Source organism: Lycorma delicatula, chromosome 1 (assembly GCF_047948215.1).
Source record: "Lycorma delicatula isolate Av1 chromosome 1, ASM4794821v1, whole genome shotgun sequence".
Classification (NCBI taxonomy): domain Eukaryota; kingdom Metazoa; phylum Arthropoda; class Insecta; order Hemiptera; family Fulgoridae; genus Lycorma; species Lycorma delicatula.
In genome coordinates this window covers 29,342,994-29,362,483 of record NC_134455.1, presented here as the reverse complement: position 1 = coordinate 29,362,483, position 19,490 = coordinate 29,342,994, and the positions used below count along the sequence as shown (strand labels likewise).

The following is a 19,490-nucleotide window of genomic DNA, read 5'->3' as shown; positions in this document are numbered from 1 at the left end:
CTAGGGCAGTCGACTTCAATTTTATTTTTTTCCTGTGTCAAAATGTTTCGCTTTAGTTAGTGGATATGCTCGAACAAAACAACTTAGTAAATGAACTGGTTTATTATCATACCGTTTAACTGCACTAAGATAGTGTTCGTTGACTGACAATGTTTCCTTCTTCTACTGCATGCACCCTTCCTCTTTTTTTCATATCTTTGTCGCAAGTAAACTGACAACTACGCAGTCTGTTTGATCTAACTGTACCTAATGACTCTTCCTTTCTTTTTCCTGTTTAGCCTCCGGTAACTACCGTTTAGATAATACTTCAGAGGATGAATGAAGATGATATGTATGAGTGTGAATGAAGTGTAGTCTTTACGTTCTCAGTTCGACCATACCTGAGATGTGTGGTTAATTGAAACCCAACCACCAAAGAACACCGGTATCCACGATCTAGTATTCAAGTCCGTGTAAAAATAGCTGGCTTTACTAGGACTTGAACGCTGGAACTCTCGACTTCCAAATCAGCTGATTTGGGAAGGCGTTAACCACTAGACCAACCCGGTGGGTTGTACCTAATGACTCTATCCCAACTTACCAAAACGCTATCACTAGGTTGGTGCCTGTAAACCAGTTGTCAAAGTAAAGTACGGTTTCAGTTTCTTGATATAATTTTAGACAATCGGAGAACTACATTTCCGCAAACAACCACGTCAGGTAAAGAAGGGTCATGCTGAGCTTTCCCAGTATAAAATTTATACTGGAATTTCTTTATAATTCAAAATTATAAAGAATTCCCTTCTCATTGAACAACATACAGCATTTATACCCCCACTTCTTGGGCTTTTTCGTACGTAAACCTTCATTGACTATTTTCCTTTAAATGGAATTATTTGCTTATCTTCAGAGAGTTTTTCATCCATCATTATATTACGAAATTTATCTAAAATATTATCAATAAACGGACGTAATTTATATAACTTACCATTCGATTTTGAAACACTGATGTTATTAAAATGGAGATTGTTAATACTTTCCCACGAATTTGTAGGCATTACATCAGCTATTTTGGAAATTCTGGTTTCACTTCGCATGCACATTCTGGTTTGTGGCAGTCAGTTTACTATGTAAAAACATGTTCCAATAAATTGTTCGTAAGTACTTTTTATAGAATTGTAAGGGTTTATTATTTTTTTTAAGGATGTATAATTTTGATGCTTGAACAATATTTTCAAGAATGTCTCAAGAAATAGAAAGTCGAAAATAAGTGATAGGGTCTTGTATTTCGGTACAATCATTATCTAATATACCTTTCCATTGTGGAATAGGCCTACAAATTCTGGAACGAGGAGTTTTCCAATTAAGTTCTATATCATTTTCAGTAATAATGTATCATTACCTGCATTTTTAGTAAAGTTTTCATTGTCGTGGTTAATCATCACTTAAAAATTCATCATCCGATAATTCATATCTTGTTCTCTAATAATAAAATCGTCATTTAATTTTACTCGTTCCATAGCTAAAATCTGATAATCCTCATTTAAAACATTTACAACGGAATCAATTATCACAACAAAAGCTATCTCACAATTATCATTCACATACGTAACCTTGATGGGGAATTCATTCACTCACCACCTCGAGTAAACACAACCACAGTACGATCAACTGTGACTTTAAAGACACAAACATGAAAATGATTCGCTTAAAATTATTGTTAATAAGAATATTTCTAGGAATATTTAAAATTATATAGTAATTTTTTTAGTAAGCTATAATAAGCATATATTTATCTAAATGAACTTATTTTGGCAATATCCGGTGTGGAAAGAATGTAATGAACCGCGTGTTGGTAAAAGCTGTGTGATTATTATTAAACCTTTCTGTTAAAAAAAAAAAATTAATTTGACTTTTTGTTCTAAGAAGCTAAAATAAAATTCAGCCACTTTTTTGGGGTTGATAAAAAAAATTATGTAACAATTTTAGCAGACAGAAATGTTGAAAATAATAATTGTTCACAAAACAAATAAAGTCATCATTACATTTCCTTCATTATAAACAAGACCTCAAGAATTTACTTCATGTTTGTCTTCCTTAAACCTACTCCAATTTTTAAAAAAACCATCCTTAACAAAAAAAAATTAATAATTTTCTAGCAATAAAACAGTTAATTATTATCACATTAACCTGCAGGATTTCGGTATTCACTAATTTCGGTATACTTAATGGCCAAGATGATGGTTTATATGAACAATAAAAACAGTAATAGAAAGAAGTATAAAAGTATGAACGACGAAGTTAGGTTCTGCTGTATGTGAACAGAAAAGAGCGGTGCATCAGCCACCCTATTTTGCACGAGCATTATCAACGAGGAATCTGAGGCACTTCAACATTTTTTAAAAACACAAATATTTATGTATATTTTGTTTGTACTTTTCTTTAAGTAATAAGTAAATGGTTTCCCCGGAATAAAATTGGAACCAAAACATGATTATGCCCGAAACAATATAAAAATATAAATTAGTTGTTTACATAGAATCTAAATTCTGCAAAGAAAATATTCATATATTGGAGATCCACCTGATAATTTACTAATTAGTTTCAAAAGAATCAAAATAGTTTTCAGAGAATCAAAATACTTTTTTCAATAATTTGAAAAAATCGTAAATTCAGAAGATAATCTATAGTTTCTCTTTCATAAGTTTAGTATAATATAGTTATCAGGAAAAATGTCTGAAATTTCACAATTCATAACAACTAAATCCACGGATAACTGAAATAATTTTAAAGGATATAATACTTGATTGATTAATGATATTTTATTTGAATTAATGCGTAATTGTATTTAAGTAAACAAGTAATCTAATACCATAAGCGCCTTATAACCGCTTTTAGACAAGCATCGGTAACAACGCCACATACAACACCGAGGAAATAACCACATTTAATTCTAAAGAGATCTTCTGGACGTATATAACCGATATTTAAATTGTGAGGCTATTAAATCTGTTGCTTTGTTAAAAATCTAAATCGTACTGCACGATATAGAAGATGGAATTTAAGAAACGTTATGGAACGTTTAAATAGAATATAATTTAAATAAACAAATAATTGGCGAGAAATTATGATAAAAAAATTGGCTGATACATAAGTCAAACACTTAATGAACGGTCAAACACGCCTTGCAATGAACGGTAGGAATGAAGGAAACAGATGTTAAAATTTATAATTGTTTTAATTTACTAAACGGTTAATTTACTAAATGGATATTATGGAAAGTGTACACTTAAGTGTTGACAAATGTATATAAAGGTTAAAAAAAATCATTCGTAAGCGCTCAGAATCACTCATCCAAATAAATCGCGTTTAACTAATTATTCTCGGCAGCTGACATAAGCGTTTCGTAAAAGTACTGAAACACAGTCTACATACATTTTGTCTATCTCACTCCTGAGCGTAGCCTGATGGTAGTCGTAGCTCGTTAAGTGATGAAACAGGCGAAGCGTTGCAATTACTCGGAAATCCTCAGAGGAGATGCAAGCAACTTCGACTGTAACGTGTATATATGTATTACACAATCGTACAAAAAATATCTAATACCTAAATATTCGTTAGTTTCTAAACAGAATCTATTAACAGCAAATATAAAAAATTATAAGAATAAAAACATATTCTAACGGATATACCAGTCAGATTTTACGCACTATTATATTATATTTCTCTCTCGATCATAAACTACAGAAAACTCGTTTGTAAATAGTAAAAATAATTATTACTGAGAATTTGTTTCTTTTTATAATTCTTTTTACAATGAAACTTAGCTCCAATCATTGTTGTCATCGACGTCCGCACTCTTTATGCAGAAATGTATCTAGCGACTCTAATATTACTCTAAATTATAGTCGAATGTATTTTATAAAGATTTCTCAAAACAATACTTACTGGATTTAAAAAAATAAGATTTTTGCAGTTGCAAACTCATCATAATGGTTATCTAAACAACTCATTATAGTTAGATTATTTTTTAATCCAAAAATATAGGTCTACAAGAATGAACGAAGCAGGTTTTAAGATCACCTCTCTTTCACTATCTTTGAAATAAGGAAAATTAAGAGGTCAATTAATTATTATGTCGTGATGATTTTTAATTTCATACATTCGTCAAAAATATATCATGGAGCTCTTCATTAGCATGTCACAATAATAATCAACCCCGTTCAGTAGTAAATATACGTACTTCTTTTATAAACATCTTGTTGCTAAACACTTACATTTCTTTCTTACTGCAATTATGTACAATATGTATATATAGATTTATACATACATACATGCACACATTACTAATCCATAAAACTGGTACCATGTTTACATTTTTGAACTAAGTATAATAAGAAAACTTTCATACAGCAGTTATTTAAAATAAATTATAAGAAAAAGCTGGCATGGAGTTAATATACTTTTCCAGCACAAGAAACTGAAGTTGCAATTCGAAAACTGATTTCTCAAATAATTTAAAGATTTTTCCTTACAGCTACATTTTTCATTAAAAATATTATTATTATTAATTAAATAAAACAAAGGATTGAATAGCTTCATTACCAACGTAAAATAAAAGTGAACGATTTAGACATTTAGATATTTAACTTCTTACTGGACGTGAATTTTTTGAAAATGTTATCCTCACAATAATGTTGGTTCTTCATGAGGCTGTAGAATGCATATAATACAACTCGATTTAAGTAGTTTTTAAGACTTTGGTTACATTCATTACAAATCTTTACGAATTATGGATGAAGTAATAAAAGGTCAAAAACCTTAAAAGATCACAAACATATATAATAGGCAATTGTACAAATAATACATAAATTGTACCAATTGTACTGTTTTAAATCTATTGCTGATTGGTTGTAGGTAGCTACAACCTACTGCTTCTGATCGAGGTATTCTAAAAAAAAAAAATAAATAAAAAAAAAAATGAAATTGTATACGTGAAATTTTTGAAATGGTAAACACTTTGGGATTTTTTCATGAAAGTTTATGTAATATCTACACGCTACATTTTTTATGAAGAATAAAATCAAAAATGCAAAATTTGCCAAATTCTCCACACTTTCGAAACTTTTAACACGATAAATTCCCCATATATAAATATATACAGACTTAAGACTGAACAAAACAGATTCATCCAGTCTAAAGAACTTTTGGCGAAGAGTAGTCCAACATACATAATGCATGTCTACGACTGTGCATACATACAGACTCCTTACGGTGTCTTAATGTTTCGTTCAGTAATGAACGTAAGTAATGTAATGTAATCATTAATTACGGACTGAAAAGTAATATTTACTGAATACATCTTTATATATATATTTCTTGTGTGCGTGTGTATGTCACTAAACTCCTCCTAAACGGCTGGACCGATTTTGATGAAATTTTTTGTGTGTGTTCAAGGGTATTCGAGAATGGTTTAGATTCACAATTTGGTCCGATAGAAAATTTTTTTTTTTTTTTAATTAATTTATTTATTTATGTGTTGTTGCTGATCTTGAGATGGTAAGGTTCACAATTGGATCCGGTAGACAGCGCTGCGATCGCGTTTAGAACTGTGTGCTTATTGAGAAATATATTATATTATATTATTATTTATTGAAATAACGTTTTAAAGTGTAATTAAAAAATATATACATTATGCAAATTTGTAAGGTGCCGTATTGAAGTGAAAATGTTTTTTTAAATTTATTTATGTGTTGTTGATCTTGGGAAGGTATGGTTCACAATTGGATCCGGTAGGCAGCGCTGCGATCGCGTTTTAGAAGTTTTTTTTTTTAATTTCTGGTTTGTCAAACCCGGTAGTTGGTGCTGCGATCGGATTCCAGGATTTTTTTTTTTATTTTGTTGCTTTTTCGCATATCAGTTACTTGCGTCGTAGCTTAGTATTGTTATAACATTAAAATTCGTATTTTTAACGGACTACTGTGTTTATAGAGTAGTTTGAATTAAATCCGATAGATAGTGCTGTTGTTTTGTCGATTGGATTTATTTACATTAGGACTTTTTACAAAGTGAAAGGTTAAATTTTGTTAAATTTAGTCGAATAAAAGTAACAATCACTAGTGATATTTCGTCGCTCTCGCCACACCATTAGAACTTCAAATCTCAACTCTTCTTGTTCATCCTTTGACTACAGTCAAACTTCTTCAACACATGTGTAGCAAACGTAGTGGGATGCCCAAGTTTTGTCGTGATCTCCTATTTTCACTCCAAAAGACGTGGGGGTACACTTGTTGAACAAAACTTGTTATATTTCTTTTTTGCCTTTCCACTATTAACCAATCAAGAGCAACAAAAAAAAATATGCAAAATTTGTTCAGTCTCTTGATGCAATTTTGAAAACGAAAAGTTTACTTTATGGCATGAAAATATATTTTCCGCCGACAAAAACGCGTTTGATCACGGAGGACGGAAAAACTATTTATACACGGTGATGGTTGAAACAACACTTATAGTAAGTAGTATACAAAAATCACACATTCAGACGTCATTTCAATGATTTTATTCATATTTTCTTTGACGTCTGAACCTCACGTATGTTTTCACTAGAGCAGGGTGGGTTTTCAGTCAAATTTTCAAGGTGAAGAAGTACATTTATTGAAAAATACATAGTTAAAAGGGGGTTTCAAGTGAATGGGAAAATTACTAGAAAGGTATATTAAATAACAAATAATGATTTTGGCGAATATTTTGGGATATATGTTAAATATAACAGACTGCTGCTGACATCATGGGGAATCCCGTCTCTTATAACATGACGTCAGATGTCAATCATTGCTTTTATATATTTGTTTTTATCATTGAAAACTATAAAAAATTAAATTATCCAGCAATGACCTTATTATTACAAATATAATATCATTTACTAAACATAATTATTATTAATTACAGAAAAAAAATGAAATTTGAAGGATTTACCTTACCAAACAATTCTAATCTATTTGACCCCAATAATATAGTATTCTATTATAAAAATCTTGTCAGACAAATATGACTTAATTACATTTTTTGATAAAATACAACATGATATTGAAAAAATATACAAAAAACACAGTTTTATTGAATTTAGTATACAATTAAATTGTAAATATAATAAACATATATTTACTTCTAATGGAAAACTCTTTATAAAAGAGTCGCTTCGAAAAAAATTTAACTTTTCGCTGAAAATGAATCGTCTATTAATAGCCTTTCAAAGTATAACTAAACAGTATTTTAATTTAAAAGTTAAACTAAATAAAAAAAATATCTGTCTAACTTGTTGGGTGTTGCGATTCCAGATAAAAATACACCTTACGCGGATCTATTCTTAAACAATATTGAATGTTAACGATGAAAATGTTATAGATATTTATGCATTTTTAATGCCTATGAAAGTTAAGGTATTTAATGCTAAAAAATTTCAAGCTGAAAAATATAAAGGGAACAATATTGAATATTATATCGTTGTCGCTGCTGAGCTACAGAGACGGGAAGATGATAAATGTAATTTCTGTGAAGTTAATTTACTCGGCAGCACTTTATATGCACTGAACCAATGCGAAAAACAAACAGACTTGAATGAACAGTTTTTAGAAGCGAATGATAAAATTAAAGAATATTATGAAAGGTTTATTCAAATGGGTAGCGGTTGGGTTATGAATAAAATATTAAAATTGGATCTTTCAGTATCAGGATTCGATTCACTTTATGGTGGAAAAATTACATATTTACTATTACCGAAAGCTTTAATTAAGAAACGTGCTGTAATATAAAAAATGAAGAAAAACAATGGTTCTTATGGCGTATTTTATCCCATCTATTTTCGCAAAGCGAAAGGAATTTTCGTCTTTCATTCTATAAAAAACTTGAAAATCGTAAAATCATGAAAGCAATCGACTAACCTGTTTGCGTAAAAGATATTGATAAATTTGTGTAAATGTGTTATGCTATGATATTGAACACGATGATGATGAATCATTCAATACAAGTTTTAAAATTAATACATTGAGCGGATATCATGATTTCTATATGAAATTGGACGTTTTATGCTTTTGGTAGATATGTTTGAATGTTTTCGTAATAAAATGATGAAAGTAAACGACGAAAAGAAGCCAATAAAAATAATTAAATATTATGGTGTGCGATCTCTTTATGAAAAATATATGATAGAACCGTTGCCTGTTGATAGATTTTATTTGCAAAATCATCTACACGTTGTGAAATATGATGCTGGAATGGGTTTTATTTTAGAAGTCGATTAAAAATATTCTGAACACCTACATGAATTGCACAAAAATTTTCCACTCGCACTAGAGAAAAAATCCATTCCAAATAGTATGATTTCTCCGTTTGCCTATGATGAAAAACGTGTAGCATGTAAAAAATTATTATCAACTTTGGAAGATAAACACAAATACATTATAGAACATTAAAATTTGATCTTTAACCGGGTATGGTGTTGTTGAAAATACATCAATTTTAATCAATGTCCATGGTCGAAGGATTATGTTAAGAAAACCTTTAATGCGTGGTGTGATACTAAAGACAAGATTAAAAAAAAGGTTTACAGATTATTAATAAACAGTGTATATGGAAAAACGATTGAACATGTAAGAAAGCTAATATGCGTTTAATTAATGACAAATCCAAGTTTAAAAGATTAAACGCGAGTCCAAGAATAAACATTATTATATTTATGGAAACGATGTACTTGGAATATCAATGTTGAAGAAAAATATATATTTAAATAAACTCATACATGTAGCTTTAACCGTGACAGATTTAGCAAATTTGATCCTACATAGTTATCATTATAATCACTGTTTAGGACGATACGGTCACGAAAACATAAAACTAATAATGACTGATACAAATTCGTTATTATACTCAATTATACCGAAAAGATGAAGATATAGAAAAGGGTTTAGATCTCTTCGATTTTTTAAAATAAAAGAGATTATCCAAATGTTTATGCTTATAATAAATACGATTTAGGTCTATTAAAAGATGAAATGAAGGATGCTCCTACCTATGAATTTGTCGGGTTTAGAGCAAAAATGTTATTCCTTTATTTGGGGAAGACATCAATAATATTTAAAGAAAAAAAAAAGCCAAAGAAATTAAAAAAGGTTCTGCTACAGTGAATAAAAAAATCATAATTTAAACGAGTTAGATCATGAAATGTATAAAAATTGCAAAAGTTTCATATTCCACATCAAAATTATTACGGAGTTTCAACCATCAAATTTATTCGCTTGAATAATATAAAAAAGTGCTATAACCCTATGATGATAAGATTTATCTTGGAAAATAATAGACACACTTTCATACGGCCATGAAAAAATTCAATGAATTCATGGTGAAGAAAAGAGAAGCGCCTAATCTTTTCACACTGTTGTTGCGAATAGACGTCATAAAAAGATGGTGGAGACCTATGTGTAATCCATTTTATTGTTGTTAAAAATTTTTCTATTATTTATAGATTAAAAAAATGAGTTTCAGCGATGTATGTTATGAAAAAATAAAAGATAATTATTCTTATAGTATTTCTGGTAATTTAAAATTAATTATAGATATTAATATGGAGTTTTCTAACGCGAGAGTTATGTAAAAACTGAGGGAAACTATTTCAAAATTGGTTGCAAAATAAAGAATCAAAAGATTTAATAGAATATTATACTCATAAATTTGGTGGATGGAATTCCAGCTACTAAAGTATTACATATAAAGCAAATTAAAGGGTATTCATTAGATTTACTGATTTTTGGCACTTATTTAAGGGAAAATTAATTTGAAATTTAGTTTCTTGGCTATTAAAAGATTTTTATGTTAAATGTTTTAAAATCATAAGAGTATTTTATTTAAGATTTTATGTCATATAAAACGATATCAACCAATTGGAATTGAAATAGATATATATAAAAAATAAGCAAGAATTGCAAATCGAAAATAATAGACTTATTTAAACGTAAGTTGCAAAATGATGAATTAAATGGTAATGTAAAAAGATTTAAACCATGGCCACACCATATTTGTCTACACTTTTTCCACTTGATGAAATAGATAATGGCCTTATAATTTTAAATAAAAATCAAGCTAATGATGCGTATAGATATTACGCTATTCGTCTTCAATGTAGATATTTAAATCGTACATTATATAAGCTAAAAAAAATTCATCATTAATAAAAGTGCTTATCAAAAAATAAGAAATTCGAATAGTGTACAACTTTTCAATCTTGCTTGTAATGATTTTAAATTTAAAAGGAAAGGTAATCAATTTAATACAGACATGGATATTAATGATTTTAAAGAAAATTTAGGTATATTATATGATAAATACTTTAATAAGTTGCAAATCGCGACATCAAAAGGTTCATTGTTTGAAGAACCCGAGAACGAGTTCGACAAACACGAAATAGAAAACACACCCACATATTCCAGATGATGAAATCAGACGAGTCGGGTTAATGTAGGGCCGATGGGAATACATTATTAGTTACGTTTTTTTTTCTTCTACTAGAACTGATCAATGTCAATTAAAGCCGATTTAGCAAACAAATTACACAAGCCGGCCAGACGCAATTATCCGACCAGAAAAACCAAACTAAACGGCCCTAAGAATAATGTTTTAAAATGCACTTTTGAAAAATTCAAATTTAACCACTAAATACGAATTGATTACGCATTAAAGTAGAAAACTGACCACAGCTGTTTTTCTATTTCTTTCTCCCGCGCACGAAATAATAATAATTTTATTTTTATAATGTGATGGGTAGTTTTTACATCCGGAATGAAAATTTAGGATAATGGATTATGTTCCTTAATCTGTCAATGTTTACAGACAGACCAGTTCGTTGCGGTTTATTACCATAAATCGAGCGGGGCAGACGAGATGAAAGGAATCAAAATCAAAAAATACTATTAAAAGTGTATTATTAATACGAGTGGAGCGAAAGTAGGGCCACCTACGTCGGAAGATAAAATTATAAAATGACAAGCGGTGCAATAAAAAATAAACATTTACGTTAAGGTTTTCTAACTATTGTCAACCGATCGTAATAAGATAGTTTATCTTTTATTTCATTTACGGTACTGTAGTCCTTGAATAATATCACATAATAAGATAATTTTATACACACATACACAAAATTACTGGTAAAAAAGTTACAGCGTAACTGTATATAAAATGTTAAACAGGGTAATATATAGAATATTACTACATTTTATTCTTTTACATAATAATATTACTTATTAAGTACTCCCTCGAGTTAATATCTTTAGTATTTTTCATTTCTGTTTTTTTTTCGTTTCCAGTTCCCTCCAAGTTGAACGTTCCTTTCTTATTATCCACCTCTTTTTGGGTCATTATTATTATTCCCCGACTGCCTGGGATATTCCATAGGTTTCGACTAGATGTGCGGTAATCAGTGGTAAAAATACTGGATCGGCTTTAAAACATTAAAGACTAATCTTTTTCATTGCATAAATAAATCGTCTTATAAATAATAAAACTGCCAATTATCCTCGGGTCCTTCTTTGCTAAAGTATTCAGTGGATTTTGGTAACTTATATTATCAAAAAAATAAGCTCCTTAATAATACGGATTAAATATATCAAACGCTACTTGCAAGGCCCTCGAACAATAATAAAAAATATAGTAAATTGTTTGGAAATAAGCACCGTAGTAATTTTGTTTTTAACGTAAAAATAATTAACTTGAATTGGAATTTGTAAAGAACTTGCATATTTAACAGAACAGAGCAGTTTCACACTCGTACATACTCTTGAAATAGTGTAGAGTTAAAACCAAAATAATAATAATAAACAAGAAAATAATTACTAGTGCCTTTCTGTTATTATTACCGCTTTTTTGGAAAACTGTTTTTACAAAACTCATAAAATATTCCGTGTAGACGTTATTTGGTTTCTCTAAAATCTTATTCTATATAATCATCGTACGAAAAAAATCACTTACAACACATTAATTCTGTAAAATCATACAACGCGCTTTTTACAATAAAACTAAGGTGTATTTAAACAAAATAAATAAATACATACTGCCACTCTTGACCCCGAAGGGGCAGATCCCGCCATGTGACGATTACGGCCGCCACGCTGCCCGCTCCGTAGCTAGCCCTGATGGGCTTTACCGGACGTAATTTTCTGAACCCACAGACACAATAATATCTCTCGGTTAACAGCTTGGCCTCCGTCAGGATGCCGACGATGTAAATGCCACGACTGATATTTCAATCAAGAAATGTCTTTCCGGTGTAACGTATTATCAATAAACACAAAACAAAACGGAAAACAAACTACTCAAACGAACAGAACTAAGTAGAAATAAAATATTTAAATTTTGAACTATAACGCTTCCAACGAAATAAAACAAACTTCACCAAATAACCGAACAAAAATAAAACTACGGAACGCCTATCTTGGCGACAAGAGAACGCCCAAGCGATTCCTAACCACCCGGGTAACTTGAACTCCTACTCCTCTGTCATCCTACACGCCATTCGCTACTCGCTGAAGAACCAAATATTTCATGCGGTTCTCCATAACTGTGTTGGGCCCGATTTTCCAGTTAACGTTTAAATCTATAGTACACCCGATATCCCCAAGCTGTCTCACTACCTCTAATCGTCTTTCATCATACCGATGACAGACATATAAAATATGAAAGGCATCATCTGATGTGCCACACCATTGACATAGATCCGAATCAGCCAGGCCGAAACGAGCCAATCTATCCCTAAAAGCAGTACGGCCCGAAAGAAACTAAGTTATATACTTGTTACAAGACATCCAAGAGGCGTCCCGCAGACTCCTCACATAAGGGAAAAGTGTATGCGTGTAACACTTATCAGCCGTCTCATTCCACCTAGTGTGCCACAATTGAAATTCATCATTCTCAATCTCTCTAATTCTAGCAGAAGTTAGTTGACCCAACTTCTTTGCGAAATATCATTGTTAAATAGATAGCAAGCGCAAGAACATCAATAGACTTTTCTCCACCATGAGGCTCAGGACAGCCTCATGAGAAATTGTACGGTAACCACCTGTCACCGTTAACAACAAAAGGCGCTAGACACTCAACAAGATGTTCCTACAAATTTTTAATTTTAGCCTATCCGCCCAAACAGGTGCGCCATACAACATAATTGCCTCACACACACACACACACACACACACACACACACACACACACACACACACACCCTTATAAAGGATACTCATAGTCTTAAAAGTCGACTCCAATCCGGATTAACCACACGTCGAATATCAAAGAAGGCACTACTGGCCTTCTTTGCGACTGTAGATCCTCCTTAAAACGAAACGTTTCGTCAAGGAGCACCCCAAGGTACTTCTGAATCTGAACATATCGAATTCGATGGCCTGACATTGAAATACGTACCCGCCGCATCACAGCCAAACGGCCCTTCAGCAGCATCAGCTTGGTTTTCTATCCGAGCTGAATGTCATCTTATGTTGACGGCCCCACAGTTCAAGTATCCTGCATGCCCGAGAGGCGCGGAGTTCAACATCATTCCGCAAGCATCCTTCGACTAGCAGCAACCCATTATCGGCGTAAGTGACAACGCGACAGCCGCAACAAAGATCAACTTCCACAACCCACAATAACAGGCCCAGCACACTACCTTGGGAACAACCCTTATTCTTCCCCACTTTGTGGCCAGCATCATAAAGCAGAATGTCTCGATGCCCAAAGTATCTATGCATTACCTACATTTCATTTTTGGTACATCTACGTCTCGGTAATTGAATAAAGCAGAAGGCCACTACAAATTGTAAATGCCCCAGATATCTTGGGGAAAATCCCCAAGATATACCCAGTACTACTATTCTTGACAATGCTTAAAACTCGTATAGTATCTTCCGTACCCCTTACCAGGACGAAAGCCATACTGATCCTCTCCATCAATAACCGTTGCGATGTCAACCTCTCATTAATACACAGATATACTACCTTCCCGAAGACCTTACCAATAACGTAAGAGGCCGATATGAAGAGCTACCAGTGGGTTCCTTCCTTGCCGCCACCCTTAAACAATTTAACTATTCTATTTTTCGAACAAATTGGAAATAACCCGCAAACATTTTGTTAAATACTTTAGTGAATATTCCCACACTAACGTTCACTAAACGAACAAGAAGCTCCACCGTTATTTCATGAAAGCCAGCTTTACCTCTGCCAAAGCTACAGATTATCTCATGCACCTCCGCATCGTAACTTCTGAAGACAAAACATCCACGCGATGAGAAGAAACATCGTTTTGCACACGACGATGATAAGCAATTTCTACAGCTAAATCATCGTCCGGCAAAAGATCATCTAACAAAGTACGCAGATCTCAGTTTTATCCGAGATCACTCCTTGCCTGGTCGAGAGAGCGGACAGAAGAATGTACTTTCGTTTATGCCCTAGCACTCGATAAACAACACCTCACGGGTCTTTGTTACCTTGTCCCTGAATAAAGGAACGCCAAGATATACTGCTACTGACATAATTGTTCATTCATTCTTATAGAATGAATACAACGGGAAAGATATAAGATAAATTAATTCCGTATGTAAATTAATTCAAACCAAACCGTACAAGTTAAATTCAAAATAAAACCCCATAACCACGGTTAAAAAACTAGGAAAATTTGAGAGAGATATACGATCAACAGTAGTCAGTAAAATGTAATCGTCAAGTTAGGAGTAACTGTTAAAAACGTCTTGTTGAAGTGCACACTTTTCGCTCATTAAATAGAAGATCCTTGGATGCCTCAACAACGAGGTGGAGCCGTTTACGATGATACGTCATCTTGAGCTTCTTACAAACATCGCTATAAACTACAGAAAAACACGAACGAAATTCAACATTTACGAACGGTCAACTAATTTTCTGGAATGCATTAATCCCAAACAGTTTTAAACCGAAAAAAAATACAAGTTTGTATTTAAAAACCACAAATACTAAAAAAAATAATATCAAATACACGAATTATTGCAGTTAATTTCTTTTAGTTACTGCACTAGTAGTAATTAAGTTAATGCGGAATTCAAAATACCTTCCAAATGAAAATACATAGGTGTAAGAAACAAATTAAACACTATCAAAACAATCGCTACAAGAGTACTAGTTAAAACTCTCACCTCACTTTACACCATTTAAATTGACTTATTAGGGCAAAACAAATTAAATTATTTCATGTAGAATACATAGAGTATGTACAAATTCAAATACATTGTTAATAACAGTACATCAATCTCAAAATTAATAAATAAAACTGATAAAAAGTATTTTCACACCGTTAAATAACCTGAAAAAAATTAACTGTAGGCCTATTGTACTGATCCGTTCGTCCATAAAGGAAGGGTCATTTTTAAGTCTTATCTATTTTTTTCATCGTGGATACTAATGAGATCTTCAGAACGGTTTATAATAATAAAATATGACTCTATGTTAGACAAAAGAAAAGATAAAACAGCTTAAACTACAGTTAAAAACAAACAGATTTTCCAGTTAATCAGACTCTTACATGAAATTGTTATCATACTAAGAAAAAATTATAGATTCTGCTAATTTTTGCGTGTTTGGTTAACCTGTATAATAATGATTATTCACAGAGAATTTTAATTATAGTTTAACAAAAATAAACTAACTAAAATCTGATACATGGGATGAGCTTACTGGATATTTTTGTTTTGAACAGAAATATATGGTATATATATATATATGGTAAATATAGGGGGGAAAAAACAAAAAGGAAAAATAAATATATAAAAATAGTTCATAAATTATAGCATTGATAGAAACAGTTTATTTGTACACTACTACTCATAATAAAAATATTTTATCATTTTTTCTCCATGTATAAGAAAATTCGCGAAACACTGAATACATTAGTTGAAAACTAACACACACCTGTAAGAGAGTGCTAATAAGCTCTGTGAACATTTCTTAAAGATGTGTTTATTTACGACTCTTCTTTTGGATTAAACCTGATATTAAATTTATATAAATGAAGCCGTGCGTTCGTGTGCACGTATGCAAAAACACAGAATAAGATGAGTAAATTTGTAACCATAGTAGATTAAATAAAGAAGCTATTTGTAACGGGAACACGAAGTTATTGCTTTTTTGTTGGAAAAACTGTTTAATAGAAATAAATACATTTTAAACAGATCAACAAGGATTTACGTCCACTAAAGATATGTATTTAGGTCCGGAACAGACAATTAAAGAGAATCCACGTACATATTTTATAATATGTATAAATATATTTGTGAATACCGAGTAATATTTTTTAACATTTCAGTTAAATAATTTTTGTTTATTATTTTCTTTTACTACGTTATTGTAATGTTATCTCAAAAAATTACTGTTAACATACTTGTTAAAATTATCCTTGTTTAAAAGTCCTACAAGACTTATGTATTCTCCGCTTTTTCAATATTTGAATTGAATTCAACTATCACAATTATCATAGTTAGTTAAAGTCACAATTATAATAGTTAAGCACTTTTACTGCGGAAGCAGCACACACCAGGTGATAAAGATTAATCGCCGTAGGCAACCTGCACAACACCTATGTAGTGTATAAAAAGAAACACGAAATAAAGGCGCTGTCGTGGGAATTTCAGACAATTCGAAGTTAATCGTTGGCCGTGTTAATAATTTTACCGTATTCAATAATTTCTGCGCTTAATATACGTTTTTTTATTTGTAAAATATTAACTTTCGCAATTTTTAACTATATTCTTAATTCCAGGTTCACCATATCATCAATTAATTGAACGGGTCTGGGGCACCAATGATGACCAACACATCTTGGATTTACACTTACCTTCAAAAGCACAACACTTTTTGAAAAAAAAAGAAGATTACTCGTATGTCATACTTCAATTTTTGTAAAGTACAAAGGATCTGAACAGCCTACGTATCATGGTTTTTCGAATCTTTATTTAACAACTTAGTCTTCAAATTTGAATGCGTTTTTGAAAATGAACGGTTCGGAATAGTATTTCAAATTTTAATGAAGAGGGCTAGGATACCTGGGCAGGTGTTTCAAGTTCACCGATCAATTAACGCTTTCACTGATTCGTTCAAGTAGCTGCTAACCTTTAAGAAAGTATAGAATATCGTAAAGTTTCAATTTCTGTCATTTGGTAGGATAAAAATCGAGGGGAAAGAAAAGAGATTTAAACCATTAAGAAGTTAACTCTAAAGACAGTACACGTTTTGAAGAAAAAAGGTCCAACATGGCAATATTTAATTATTTTTCATACATAAATATCGTTAAAACAATACATTTAAAAAAAAATAAAAGCCTATTTTCTTAATTTTATTCGCAGACACCACATAGCTACCTCTCATAGAAAGTAACATGGTGAACGATACAAAATAATATGACAAATATACTAAAATATAACACTAATTTTGGTTAACACATGTTTATAAGGTTTATAGTCGAAACCTTCCTTAAAATTTAAGTGAAAAGATTATAGAAATCAGCCCGTAAGTTTGAGAATTATTAGTAACGTTGATATCATGTAGGAACACAGACGGGCCCACCGAGCTGGTCTAGTGGTGAACGCGTCTTCGCAAATCAGCTGATTTCGAAGTCGAGAGTTCCAACGTTCAAATCCTAGCAGAGCCAGTTACTTTTATACGGATTTAAATACTATATCGTGGATAACTGTTTTCTTTGGTGGTTGGGTTTCAATTAACCACACATCTCCGGAACGATCGACCTGAGACGTAGTCATCCCCCAGTTTATGAAAAGTATACAAAAATATTTGTGTAGAACTGTGCGCTTCACAGTTCCAGCAACATGGTGTTTGGCTGTTGTGCGCATGCGCACATAGGAAGCTGTACGCGAGGCCGCGAGGGAGAGAGAGCGCTGTCGTTCCTGCAGTGCCGACCCCGGAGTGCTGGTGGAAGGTAGTTTTTTTTTTACTACGCATGTGTAAGGAACATTTCTTGTTCGCTCCCTTTTCTAGTTTAGTTGGTGGAAGGAATATGAAAGTGGCTTAGTTGTTTTCTCAGTAGTGATCAAAAGATGACGGAAAGCAAGGGCTCTTTGATTGCCAAATCTGTTCAAAAACATGCTGGAAGGGCGAAAGAGAAGATAATTAGTTAGAACTAATTATGTATTTGTTTCTGTGTACATAGAAATTTAAATTAATAACCATTGGACTATAGTGTTTTTAAGCGGTCATTTTATTAAGTTATTTTATAACACTACAAAATATTATATGTATTGACATTTTTTTTATTTATTCGGTTAAACCGAATACGGGTTTTAAGCACAACGTGCTTAAAAACCGTGTACCATATTCTTGAATGTGATAAATTGAAGAATTAGATTATTATCCTGCTTCCAGCTATTCTATTTGAATCATTTTTTCGGTTCTTTTATTTTACAGAAAACTTTAACCATGGCCTTGAAAGGCCAAGAAAAACATTTTCTGGAGCAGCATCCCCACTAATTTTAACTACACGCCGCCACTGAATCAGGAGCTTTGTCCAGATTATATGGTAAATTTACCATCCAAATGTTCTCAGTAAATGTCGTGTTGGACTCGCAACATGTGGACGCATTATCGTGCAGCAGGACGACGCCGTTGGTCAGCCGCCCACGTCGCCGATTCTGAATGGCCCGCCGTAACTTACGTAGAGTTTCGCAGTAGGTTTCTGCATTTATAGTCGTTCCACGTGGCATGAAATCAATCAGTAGTATGCCGTATGCCAAACCGATCCCGAAAGACTGTGGCCATCACTTTGCATCCAAACGGCTGTGGCTTGACCTTGTTGGTCTGGTTAGTGATGGAGGATGACGTAATTCACTTGACTGCAGTTTTCTCTCTGGTGTGTAATGTGAAATCCATGTTTCACCGCCGGTAACAATTGAATAAGGAACTCACGACCTTTTTCCGTGCAGCGCATCAAAAATTCCAAACCTGATCCCATTTGGATATTTTTGTGACGTTCCGTTAGTGCAGTCAACGTGCACAAACCTTTCTGAAACCTACATGGTCGTGAAAAATGAGACCAATAACAGCTCTTAAGACATTATGAAAAAGAAGGGCCAGATCGGAAATCATTAAGCGAGGATTTTTTTCTGATTTCATCATCGACGCATTTCGTCATCAACAAGTAATCTGTGATTATCGAGAGAGCCTCCACGAACATTTTTCATTATGCATATTGATTCTGTTATTTCTAAACCTTTCACACCATTTCCGGACGTCTCTTTCATTCATTACATTATTACCATTCACAGGAACCAATTGCCTATGAATTTCAGCCGGCTTAACGTTTTAATGGTTTAAAAAACGTATGACGCTACGTATTACAGCAGTCGGAGGCAACATCGATTTTCCTATTAATTTTATAACGTAATAACTCACACGTAATCAAAGATAATACAACGCGACAACTTGCAGACAGCAATGCA

General features: G+C 32.2%; 1 protein-coding gene across 1 annotated transcript in view; it reads right to left on the bottom strand.

Annotated features, from left to right (window-relative positions):
* Positions 1-19,490, bottom strand: part of qin (tudor domain-containing protein qin) — a 435,556-nt gene that overhangs the window by 234,793 nt on the left and 181,273 nt on the right. The gene's annotated exons all lie outside the window — the stretch shown is intronic.